Raw genomic sequence first — 13,079 nt, forward strand, 5'->3', positions numbered from 1 at the left:
TTATTTTTTTTTTTTTTTTTTTTTTTGAGAGGAATAATTCGAAAGGTAGGCATATTGCGTTTCGGACGAAAATTGATTTCGGTTACGTTAGAGGCATCGGGTGAATGAAATTCTTCGAAGGGAAAATTGATTTTCCCTCGTCAAAAGCATTTGATATGTAGATGAGATCCCGTGAAAGAATTTTCTTTTAAGAGAAAATTGGTTTTACCGTGCCCCGCGAAGGGCATTTGGTAAGTAGAACTTTTTACACGGATATTGATTTCTTCGCGTCAAAAGGATCGATAAGTAAAACTCGTGTTCTCCTCTTTGGAAAATTGATTTTTTCGTTCATAGAATTCTGAATCGTTTTGCGGACAAAATCTAATAAAAATTAAGGCTTCGTCAAAGAAGAAAACGCGTCACCAATTATCAAAAAAAACTTATCGTATCATAAATCATCGCAACGCATCACTCGATATTTCCAAATCACAAAACTGCGATGTATCTTCGCAAAGATTTCAATTCGCGACAGACTCTACAAAAATATATATCATATTCGATTCGTAAACGATTCTTAAATCTCCAAATCACAAAGTTACAAAGTATCAAAAAGTTACGTTTCACAAACTCACAAAGCATCACAATATCTCCACGTCACAAAGCATCACAATATCTCCTCCTCACAAAGCATCACAATATCTCCACATCATCACAAAGCATCACAATATCTCCACATCATCACAAAGCATCACAATATCTCTACATCACAAAGTATCACAATATCTCCACATCACAAAGTATTACAATATGTCCACGTCACAAAGCATCACAATATTTCCACATCATAAAATATCACAATATCTCTACATTACAAAGCATCACAATATCTCCACGTCACAAAGTATTACAATATTTCCACATCACAAAGCATCACAATATCTCTACATCACAAAGTATCACAATATCTCCACCTCACAAAGCATCACAATATCTCTACATCACAAAACAAAACAATATCTCCACATCACAAAGTATTACAATATGTCCACGTCACAAAGCATCACAATATCTCCACATCATAAAATATCACAATATCTCTACATTACAAAGCATCACAATATCTCCACATCACAAAGCATCACAATATCTCTACATCACAAAGCATTACAATATCTCCACATCACAAAGCATCACAATATCTCCACATCACAAAATATCACAATATCTCTACATTACAAAGCATCACAATATCTCCACATTACAAAACATCACAATATCTCCACGTCACAAAGTATCACAATATGTCCACATCACAAAGCATCACAATCTCTACATCACAAAGCATCACAAAGCATCACAATATTTCCACATCACAAAGCATCACAATATTTCCACATCACAAAGCATCACAATATTTCCACATCACAAAGATACATTTTCAAAGCAACGATATCTTTGCAAATACAGTAGCCGCGCTACGATTTTAACGCGATATCGCGAAGATAAGGCGAGGCGTTTCGCGCCTCGCTTCGAATCTTATTTCTCGGGTCGATTTCTATTAACATACAATGCCGGCCACGATATCTCTCCGCCGCGAATTAATCTGCCGCGTTAAATGAAAAGCCGAAGAAGTTCACCGCGCGCGTTCATCGTCCACCGCGTCGCCGCGTGGGTGGATGCGCGGGGCGGCTAAACGCATCTGGAAGATGGGATCCCTCGCGAGGGTTTTTTATTTTTTTCTATTCTTTCTTTTTTTTTTCGAGATTGTGCAACGAGAGTGCGTCGCGCGAATCTAGCGGGATTGAACTCGACCCGCGGAACAGAGATACGTGGGCGATGCGATGGGCTTTACGCCGATGGAGAGGATTGAGTCGCGATGGATTTAGGATACGAGCTTCGGTTCGATGATGCGCATTGTCGGTAGGATGGATTTTTCTAGATTCTTTTTTTTTTTTTTTTTGGGAAAGGAGGAGATATTTTTGGAAGCGAAAAATTTTTTCCTTTACTTGTCTTCTTTTTTTTATATCGTAGAATGTAAAATCTTTTTTTAATATCGTAGAATATCGCGAGATAAGAAGTATGAATTTTTGAAATTGTCGATTCGGATGAAATAATTTTGTGGTTCGAGGATTCGAAAAAAATTGGTGGATGGATATTTTTTTATTTACTTATCTTTTTGTACAAATCGGTTTTTGTACAGACTCGTCGATGAAACACAATGTGTGGAATTTTTCGATTCGCGAGAAAAATTGGTTGGAGGAACTCTTGGCCGTTGAATATTTTCTATTTACAAATTTATTTTCTCGCGTGAAAATTATGGGAAGAATATGGGAAAATTGATGAAGCACAATTGAATTTTTGCGCTCAATTATACGTGTAATTCAAATCACGATACCTTTTGTATTGAAAAGAGCTCTCGACAATTTCTCGACAATTACTTTTATTCATTTTTCTCGTTTCTCGCTCGAAGAGTAAAAGTACTTCTTTTCTTTCCCCTCGATCCAGATCAAACACGTCTCCGAGCATTTCGTTTTTTAAAAAGATAAATTCCTCGCTTAAAAGCGAGTTCCCATCCCACGCGAGGACAAGATAATAATTCCCTTATCCGATCCGAATGATTGGCGAATCACCTGGCTACCGCATACCGGCACGAACCGCGGATAAAAACAGTGGTGGGATGGTCAGGGTGATCGATTCGCGGTGGAGACCAATTAAATGGTGATTCACCGCGGATGTAACGCCGCCCGCAGATATAATCTGCTCGGTCGCAATAAATCGATGTAGGTAAATGAGTCGCGTATCCTTCCCACCGTGTTTCGCCCTCCTTTCTCCTTTCATTGCCCACTTGGAAACGTTCTTCTCCGCCTCTCTCTGTCCCTCTGCCTCTCGTCTCTTTGCGTTTTTTCCAGAGCTGGATCTCTCCTGTGGGAAGGAAGGAAAAAAGGAAGAAAGAAGGAAAAAGAAAAAAAAAAGAAAAAAGGTAGGAGGAGGATAAGGCCGAGCAGAAGGCTGAATTTTCATGTGTACAGAACGAGAGAGAGAGAGTCGAGGTTCTCTCCAGGTTTTCGCTCGAATCGTTCGCCTCTTCGCGGAACCTGTCCAATGGGAAAAGAGGTTTACGCGGTGGACGAGGACTAGAAACTAGAAGGGAGGAGATTGATGCTTCCTTGATATTTCCTTCGCCGTAAAGCGTATGATTATGGCCGCTTCGAGCAGTGAAATCTTCTGTGGTCGGAGAGGATTAAATTGGTGGGGACTTTGCGACAGGTGATTCCTGTGTTTGCTTAATCGATAGACTTTTTCTTTTGATGGGATAGCTAGTTGGATGTTATTAATGATAGACGAGCGAATTATTGTTTATCGTTATAATTCAATTCGTCTTTTGCTCTTTTTTAATGCGTGTTAATAAATCGAATTAAATTCTAATCCAACGTGATATCATATTTTTTCTCTGTTTCTAATATTCTTTAACTTGCAGTCGCGTAGAGAATATCCTCGACGTGGATCAGAATCGGGATAATTACTTTTAACAAGAAAATTTTTTCAATATTATATTTTCCTCTATTTCTAATATTTTTTAACAAATTTTTAACAAAATTAACAATTAACAAAATTTTCTCAATACAATATTATATTTTTCCCTATTTCTAATATTCTTTAATTTCCAAGATCCTCGATGGGAATCGAGATAATTACTTTTAACAAGAAAATTTTGTCAATATAATATTATATTTTCCCCTATTTTTAATATTCTTTAATTTCCAAGATCCTCGACGTGAATCAGAATCGGGATAATTACTTTTAACAAGATTAAGAATATTATATTTTCCTCTATTTCTAATATTTTTTAACAAATTTTTAACAAAATTAACAATTAACAAAATTTTCTCAATACAATATTATATTTTCCCCTATTTCTAATATTCTTTAATTTCCAAGATCCTCGAATCAGAATCGGGATAATTACTTATTCACGAAATGATTAAAATAATTACATCAAATATTAAATTAAATTTTTAATAATAAATTTTTCTCAATACAATATTATATTTTCCCCTATTTCTAATACTTTTTAATTTGCAAGATTCTTGACGTGAATCAGAATCGGGATAATTACTTATCCACGAAATGATTAAATTTTTAACAACAAAATTTTCTCAATATAATATTTTCCTCTATTTCTAATATTCTTTAATTTGCAAGATCCTTGATGTCAATCAGAATCGAGATAATTACTTTTAACAAGAAAATTTTCTCGATACAATATCATATTTTCCCCTATTTTTAATATTCTTTAATTTATATTCTTATAATATATATATATTTAATAATATTCTCGTCATGAATCAGAATCGAGATAATAATTATTCACGAAATGGTTAAAATGGTGAGAGCGGATGAAAAACGATTTTTATTTTCAATAACGTGTAATAAAAGGAGCATTTATCCGAGCGAGAGAGAATTTCTTAAATTTCCGTTTAAATAATATTCTTTCTTCGTCGTCGTGTATTATCTTTCAAAATCATCATTTCCAACACAATGGAGAAAAATAGGAATTTCGATAATTTGGAGAGAGAGAAACGAAAGAAAAAGGAAAAGAAAAGAGGAGGAAGAGCACGCGCGTTCAATTAATCGAACTCTATTAAACCGACTCTCGTATCACGACACTCACAAACTTGATTTGCGACGTGACGCAAAGCTCTCCTCTCCACGTTATAAGTCTGGTTTCGGGTCGAACGAAAGGGTCGATGTCGAGTTCAGTGGTGCGGGTAATTAAAAACGTCAATGCGATAATTATGGCGTCGTCGTTGAGTGATCGCGATTTGTCTTCGCAAATGGAAACAGCCGATCCAGCACCCGTCCATTCCCATTGTCTCCGCAATAATTAGTAAACGCGACTTTAAACTTGAACTTCGATCGGGGGATAACCATTAAACTTTCGTTTACTGGAACCGATGAAATATTTTCCCCCTTATTTCTCACCCATTCCAAAAACTTTCAATCATTGTAATTTGACGACATAGTTGAAACTAGATAAAAATTGTATCGACGAGCAATGGTCAGTAAGTGAAAAAAATTTCCATGTTTATTTATCCAAATTATTCTCCAGAATCAGTTCTCTAAAGGATCGATCGAAGATTAATTTCGTCCTTCGTAGTATTCACCTGCAACTTTTCTTATGCAATAGTAAAATACATACTTTGATACCTAAGAAGGAGGAGGACAAATCGTCGAACAATCGCAGTGTCTCGAGAAAAATACATTAGGAAAAAAATTTATGTGTTTTGGAAATTAAATATTTACATTTGATTAAATTTAGCATCAATTATATATATATATATATATATTATCTTTAACTTTTCGACCGACAATCAACGTCTATATTTAACGCGAACTTTAGACGTAAAATTAGAACGTTGCACGATTTATGTAATACTGGACGCGCGATGGATCGAATACGAAGGCATCGTTATACGATCACGCGTGACTCGTGGAATTTTGAATTATGCCGTCGATACATCACGAACCAGTTGGAACACGACACGTAAACCGAGCCGAGTTTACATCGATGCAGAGACGCGCGCATGCGCGCGTTATCACGTGCTCGTCCAACTACTTACTCGACTTTCCAACTTGGAACAACTCGTGTTTTCAGATCGAGGAGGAACAGGAATCGCTCGCCTTGCCCTCATCCCCACCACTCCCAGATATCGCGTTGTACGCGCGATCCGCGCGATACTCGAAATAAACGAAGCTGACCCGAATTCCTCGATTCTCCAGCTTTCTTAATAATCTTTCTAATCCTGAAATTTCAATTTCGAATGGGGGAGAGGAGTCGAAAGGAATCCGAGATTTCTTCTTTTTTATTCCACTGAGGGACGATACTCGATATTCGAAACAAATTTGTTGAAATTGTTTCGACGAAATAAAAATATTTTAGATCGCGCGAGTGACATTTACGAGTCATTAAGGGGTAAACGAACTCGTGTGTAATAATATCAGTGTGTCAGTGAACCAGTCTGGCATCGCGCCCGAATAACATATGTCCCGGATAACGCGAAAAGGAATTGCATACCTGTTGATGATCAATTCCAAGTCTCGTGTGTGTGTGTGTGTGTGCGCGCGCGCGCGCGCGTACGTGTTTAGATAAACGAACGCACGGTTTCGGGTGTGAGGAGATATACGGGACGGACGAAATGCGTGTGTGACGTGTGCGCGTGATAATTTTAAGAGCGTAGCTCGATCGGGGGAGCTGGAGCGGAGATGAGTCAGTCAGTGTCAAAGAGTAACAAGCTAAAAGTGATGGAGTATCGCTATCGAGAATTAAACGTGATACCGGGGGAAATAAAACTTGGGATAGAATCTTTTTTTTTTTTTTTTTACATTCTCCATTTTTATTTTTCCCTCTGTTACAGTAGAACAACAACACGCGCGCGTTTCAATTCGATGCAAGACGAGGTTTCCAATTTTCGAATGTACGAAAAATTGCGTTGCAAATACGCGTGTAAATTTTTAATTAAGATCACTCGAACGGAAACGTCATCCGGGAAATTCGACTCGTTGCGTTGTTTTTCGAAGCATTGGAATTGCAAGTGCAACGCGTGGTTGGTTCCCTCGCGTAATGAAAGTGTCAGCTGCAGCTGCAGCGGTTTTACACGCAGCCGGATATATTATTTGATTTAATTTCTTCATTTAGGTTATTTAATCGCTCGCAATTTATGCACCCCCTGTTATTTGGCGTGCAAAAAAAAAAATAGAAAAATATCCGGTTTACATTCGTTTAATTTATCCAGGATTTCGTTATTTCCAATATTTCTCTCTCTCTCCTCTCTCTCTCTCTCTCTCTCGATATCGTGAAAAATTCGTTTCTTATCTTACATAAAAATATTCTCTCTTTCAACATTTCGTGAATATTTTAAAAAATTTTCTAAAATCGTCCCCTCTCCTATCGTATGTTTTCCGGAATAATAACGGAGGAAAGGGAGAGTGATTCGAAAAGGACGGGTCTATCGAGAGAAACGAAGTCACGCCGAGAATTAATTATTCGAAATGAACGTCGGTGGTCGATGGCGGTTCCATTAAAAGCAGGAAATTGTTCGAGGGAAGGTGGAGATGGGGAGGGGGGGGGAGGCTTAACGTCTCGTTTATGGCGGCTATGTTTTCAACGTCTCTCTATCCGTCGAATCGATGATAAAACACGCGCTTCTATCGTTCTTTATCCCTCACCGATTTCCCCGTTTAACCTCAACGATGTATATATATATATATAAGGATCTGTATAAATTTATTTTCCCGACGCATCACTCTCGTCTCTTCCCCCACTACTACTTTTTACATCGGTCTCTCGTTATTGCGTAATCTTATTACGCGAGTGAAATTAACTACGCGGTGTTCCTTCCTCCTGTGCGTGCAATTACTACTTGCCAACCTATTTTCATGATTATTTTACGTCACGCTTGCATGGCGAACATGTTAGAACGGATATGGAAATCCTATCTTTTTACTATCTATGTTTCTCTTTTTCTTTCCTTTCCTTTTCCTTTTTTTTTGTTCAAATTTTTTTAGAAGAATTTTTATACCTAGACGCGTCTCTCGATAATAAATTAATAAAATAACGATACTGGTAATAATTTTTTTGGAAAATTAAGTTTCGTTTAAACGATGTTTTCTATTTGGTTTAATTTTCCTTTTTTCTTTCCTTTCTTTTTCTTTTTGTTGTTCAAATTTTTTTATAAGAATTTTTATAAGTAAACTCGATAATAAATTGTAGCGACACTGATAATAATTTCGTTTTGGGAAATTAAGTTTCGTTTAAACGATATTTTCTATTTGGTTTAATTTTTTTTCTCTTCCCTTTTTCTTTTCTTTTTGTTGTCCAAATTTTTTTATAAAAATTTTTACAAATAAACTCGATAATAAATTGTAGCAACACTAATAATAGTTTCGTTTTAGGAAATTAAGTTTCGTTTAAACTTTTGTTTTCTATTTGGTTTAATTTTCCTTTTTTCTTTCCATTCTTTTTCTTTTTTGTTGTCAAAATTTTTTTAAAAGAATTTTTACAGCTAGACGCGTATAGTAAATTAATCATCTCGATAGTAAATTAATAAAGTAGCGACACTGGTAATAATTTTTTTGGAAAATTAAGTTTCGTTTAAACTTTTGTTTTCTATTTGGTTTAATTTTCCTTTTTTCTTTCCTTTCTTTTTCTTTTTGTTGTTCAAATTTTTTTATAAGAATTTTTACAAGTAAACTCGATAATAAATTGTAACGACACTAACAATAGTTTCGTTTTATAATTTCATTAGGAAATTAAGTTTCGTTTAAACGACGTTTTCTATTATTTTAATTTTCCTTTTTTCTTTCCTTTCTTTTTCTTTTTGTTGTGAAAATTTTTTTAGAAGAATTTTTACAGCTAGACGCGTCTCTCGATAGTAAATTAATAAAATAACGACACTGGTAATAATTTTTTTGGAAAATTAAGTTTCGTTTAAACGACGTTTTCTATTTGGTTTAATTTTTTTTTTTTTTTTTTTTGTAATCAAGAGAGATTTATATCTCTATCTTCTTATTCCAAAGATACAAAACAATCCATCCAACTTTTATATATCCAATTAATATTTCTTATCTCTCGTCGCCTGAATGGCAAAGAAACGAAGAATTTCTTCGTTCGAATGGATAAAATATCTGCCGGATGAAAAGAAGATAGAATCACTGTCGAATTTTTTTTTTTTTTTCAAAAACACGATACTTCTCTCGGATCAGACCTCTTCAACAAATTCCATATCGCGAACAACAACACAAGTCCACGAGACTTGTCCCCCTTAAATCGAGAAAGCTCCTCTCGTTCACGGACTGTTCGTTGTACGCCGTCCTTCGGAAAGTTTACGACTTTGTACGACTTTGTATCGTAGTCGAGTGATAATCTCTTGTGAAAACTTTCACGAAATAATCGAAGGGAGAGGAGGGGGGGGGGGGCGCATCTGTGTCCCTGTTTTTCTCGGTTCATCCCGCGCAACGGATGGAAAAATCTCCGTCGAGATTAATTCGTTCGACGAGGCTTCAATTATAATTTATATTATAAATTTAATATAGCTAAATAGTTTATTAAAAAACTTTAATTTTGTAAATTAAAAATATAATTATTTATTTTAGCTAAATTTGTTAAATTTCAAAAATATTTAAAAAATTAAATATCGATAAAATTATCATTTTAAATAAACTATTTTTTTGAAATATTTTAAATACTTTAAATTATAAATAAAATTTAATAAATTTATTATATTAACAATATTAATTCTATCAAAAATAATTTTTTCGTCAATTATTTCTATTATTTCAAGAATTTGTTTAAATAATATTTTTAATAATTCCATACTTTTTTTATTAATCTGTTTAATTATATATTCAATTTATTTAACAATTATAATATATATTTCATGTTCAATAAATTCTTTATTAATTTTTATAATTATAATTGTATTCCTAAGAGAGGAATATTAGTCATATTTTCATATTTTATCTCATTAGTAAATTATCCATTCAAACTAAAACTTAAACCATTTGTTGAATTTATTTTTTCAATCTTAATTATTTCAAAATTATCATCAAAATTTATTAATTTTATAAATATTAATTATAATCCCCCCCCCCCCCTCTTCCACTCTTATTAATTCGCGCAGGGTCATCGGTGTCTTCTATTGTCTTCGAGAAATTGGAGCGTTCGAAACGAAAGTCGATGCTCTCTCGCTGTTTCTCGCCGGCAAACGAGCCGACACGCGTTGCTTCGCCGACCTAATTCGATTCGAATCGTTTATTTAACGATTGGGCCTTGGACTCGATTTTTCTTCCCTCTCTTTTCCTTTTCTTTTCTTTTCTTCTTTCTCTTATCCGATGCATCTTCCTCCTCTCTCTCTCTCTCTCTCTCTCTTTCTCTCATATTCATACTCTTCATTGGGAAAATCGCACTTGTGTCTTCGAGAGAGCGTAGAAAGAAATTTTATTTTCACGAAACAGCCTTTTAGATACAGTTCAACTTTATTTTAGCTATTTTAGCTCCCACTGTTATATCTTTAATATGTTATTCGATCGAAAACGAGTGTTTCTTGCGTTTCGGCTTGCGATAATAAAATTTTCGATGAATTGGATCGAAACTTTTCACGCTCGAGTTACGATTCATTCCATATATATTCATTTTTTTTTTTTTTTTTTTTTTGAGAACCACTGGCAGTCGAAAATGACAAATTGGCGGGTGTTTGTTGTTGACACAGAAAACCGGACCAGACGACAGTTCGCTACAATTGAAAGTAACAATTACCAGCGGTCTGTGACACAGAAAAGTGGAAGTGGAATTTTCTCTCGGGATAATGTATCTCATTTGGGCCTACGGTTTATATTTCACGGTAACGAACCGTGAAGTGGAATTCAATTATGGGAACGACGTATATAATAAGCTCGAGATTAGAAAAGTGAATGGAAACTTGGCTTAATTGATCGAGGATGCTTTGTACAATAATAATGAAAAGTATCATCGAACTCGGTTGGAAAGTTATTAAAAGAGATGATGAAATCATCGGTTTTCATGATTTTCGAGGAATTAAAAATCGTTGAAACGGGGGGGTTGAAAGGTGCGAATAGATCGAGGAAAAGGGAGGGGGCGCGCTTTTGACTAGAGACGTGTCTGCGCGTCGAAGGAGTTCGACTCGTTTGAAACTGATAATTGAGACGTTTGACGTATCTGGTTCGTCGATATATATATAGCTCGTAAATATAATCGTACATTGGTTGGAACAAGCGAATCTTGCGTAAATCAAACGATTGGAATTTTTCTTCATTTTCAATTACGAAATAATCAATTTCGTTCGAATCGAGATTGAACTAAGCTTCATAACTTGATGGAACGATCGTTAAATCGTTCTTAATATCTTTTCCCATTTCTGATGGATAATCGCGCGAAAACGTTACGATGGAACAGATAGATGGAAAATATAAGAAAGAAAAACTTGGAGATATCACGGAAACGAATAAAATTTTCCTTTCTTTTTTCTCTTTTCTTACGACGTTAAACACTTGTTCGATGATTGAAACCAATCGATCAAAATGTCAAAATGTATGTTGTACGATTTTTGTCGAGTTTAGAAACAGTTGGAATTGCAAAATAGAATTAAGAAATTGGTAAATTGGTAAGTGTTTTTTTTTCTTTTTTTTTTTTGTGAAAGTAAAACACTCGAGCAACCGTGTTCATCCACGTTGCACTACGAGGTTAAATTATAAGCTTGGAGCGAGAAGTGGTATCGATAAGTCATTTAGCTACAACCAGGTTTCACCTGGCGAACAGTTGACAGTTGTCTTTTCTATCCACTGGCAATTTCCATGCTCTACCTCGACGACTAATTGCACATATCCATTTGAATTAACCGGTCTCTTTCTTTTCCCCTCTCCTTCTTCCATAAACGGTTTCGACCGATAGCGCCACTGTTTTCCACCGTATGCTCCCCCCTCCCATTGAACGCTGTTAAGTACACCATGTGACGTCCCGTCGTGTTCACTTTTTATTAACTCGTCGATCGCGCTACTTTCTCTACAACTTTGTTTTATATATATATATATATATATACACATATATACGTACGAAGGAGTCTCTTAAACGCACGATTAACCTAGAATGGTGATTAGAGACGTTTATAGATCGATTTTTATGTAGTTTTATTACGAACGTCATTTTCGTGATTGAAATTTTTCCAATACACTGAATTTTATTTCCAGACGTTTATAATATAAATTTATAATATAAATAGAACAGCAATTTTATACGATACTTTCTTTCTTCTTTTTTTCTTTCTTCCTTTAGATTCTTATTAAGAAGATAGTCCAATTGAATCGAATCAAGTTTTTTTTCTCAAAGGATTAGTTTATTAGAAGACGTGTAAACAAATTTTTAAAAATCAAACAAATGTAAGATAGATATCAAACACTGATCCAAATACTTATTTAATATTAATTTTTCTGATTCTTTAATCTGATAAAAAGAATTCGATTGAAAACAAAGAAAAAACTTGTGAAATTTCTCTTCTATTTTTATCTGTAATCGTAGGGGGTCCAATTGAACCGAGTCGACTCAAGTCTTTTTTCGAAGAATCAGTTTATCAAAAGATAAAAAATGTAAATACGTGTAAATTTTAAAAAGAATTATTATTTAATTTTTCATCTGATAAAAAAGAATTCGATTGAAAAAAAAACCTGTGGAATCTTTCTTATATCCGAAATTGCATATTTTCATATATATAATTATAATTATAATTATAATTAATATAAATATAATTATAGAAGCTCCATTAAAACTGAGTCGACTCAAGTCTTTTTTCGAAGGATTAGTTTATCAGAAGACGTGCAAACAAATAAGAAAAAGAAAAAAAATCTGTGGAATCTTTCTTCTATCACGAAAGAGAGATCTACAATCTATTCGAAATTGCAAATTTTCAACTGTAATCGTAGATAAGTAATGACACATCACATACACACACACACACACACACGTGTAAAAGTAACACGTGTTACACGCTAATTAATTCCACACCGTAGGTCTCCATACTTGCACCATGCAACACACCCTTCTACTCCTGCCCCTCCCCCAAGTGAAAGGGTTAATGACTCGCCTCCGACCAATTATCCAAGCATCCCTGGGCGCGGATCGGGTTGGAAAAATCGCGGAACAAACATTGGGATCGGCGGTTGTTATCGGGGGCTTATCGACCACGGTTGCCACGTGCCCCCATTTATTAATTAACGAGAGAGGAGAGAGGGCTGTGTCGAGAGCACGACGCGGGAAAAGGTGGAAGCGGAGCAGCAGGCTTCGTGAGTGAAAGAAAAGCTCGAGAGATGGCACGTGAAAGAAACGAGTCGCGGATAAGATGGTCGGTAATGAACTAGCCCGGGTGTGTCCTACCTAACCGTGCTTCTAATGAGCGATCTCGGTGTGTTGGGAAGGAAACGCAACGGCCACCACGTTACTCGAGAACCACGAACGATTTCTCACCTGTCCCTCGCTTTTCATCCTCTTCCCTATGAATATACTCCATTCTACTTTCTCACTCTTTCGTTCT

The 13,079-nt window shown here is 35.3% G+C and overlaps 1 protein-coding gene across 1 annotated transcript in view; it reads left to right on the plus strand.

The window, feature by feature from the left end:
* Positions 1–13,079, plus strand: part of LOC122712357 — a gene marked incomplete at its 3' end in the record, with an annotated part of 37,384 nt that overhangs the window by 12,689 nt on the left and 11,616 nt on the right. The gene's annotated exons all lie outside the window — the stretch shown is intronic.

This window comes from Apis laboriosa, unplaced genomic scaffold (assembly GCF_014066325.1).
Source record: "Apis laboriosa isolate Shangri-la unplaced genomic scaffold, ASM1406632v1 scaffold1_cov151, whole genome shotgun sequence".
Lineage (NCBI taxonomy): Eukaryota > Metazoa > Arthropoda > Insecta > Hymenoptera > Apidae > Apis > Apis laboriosa.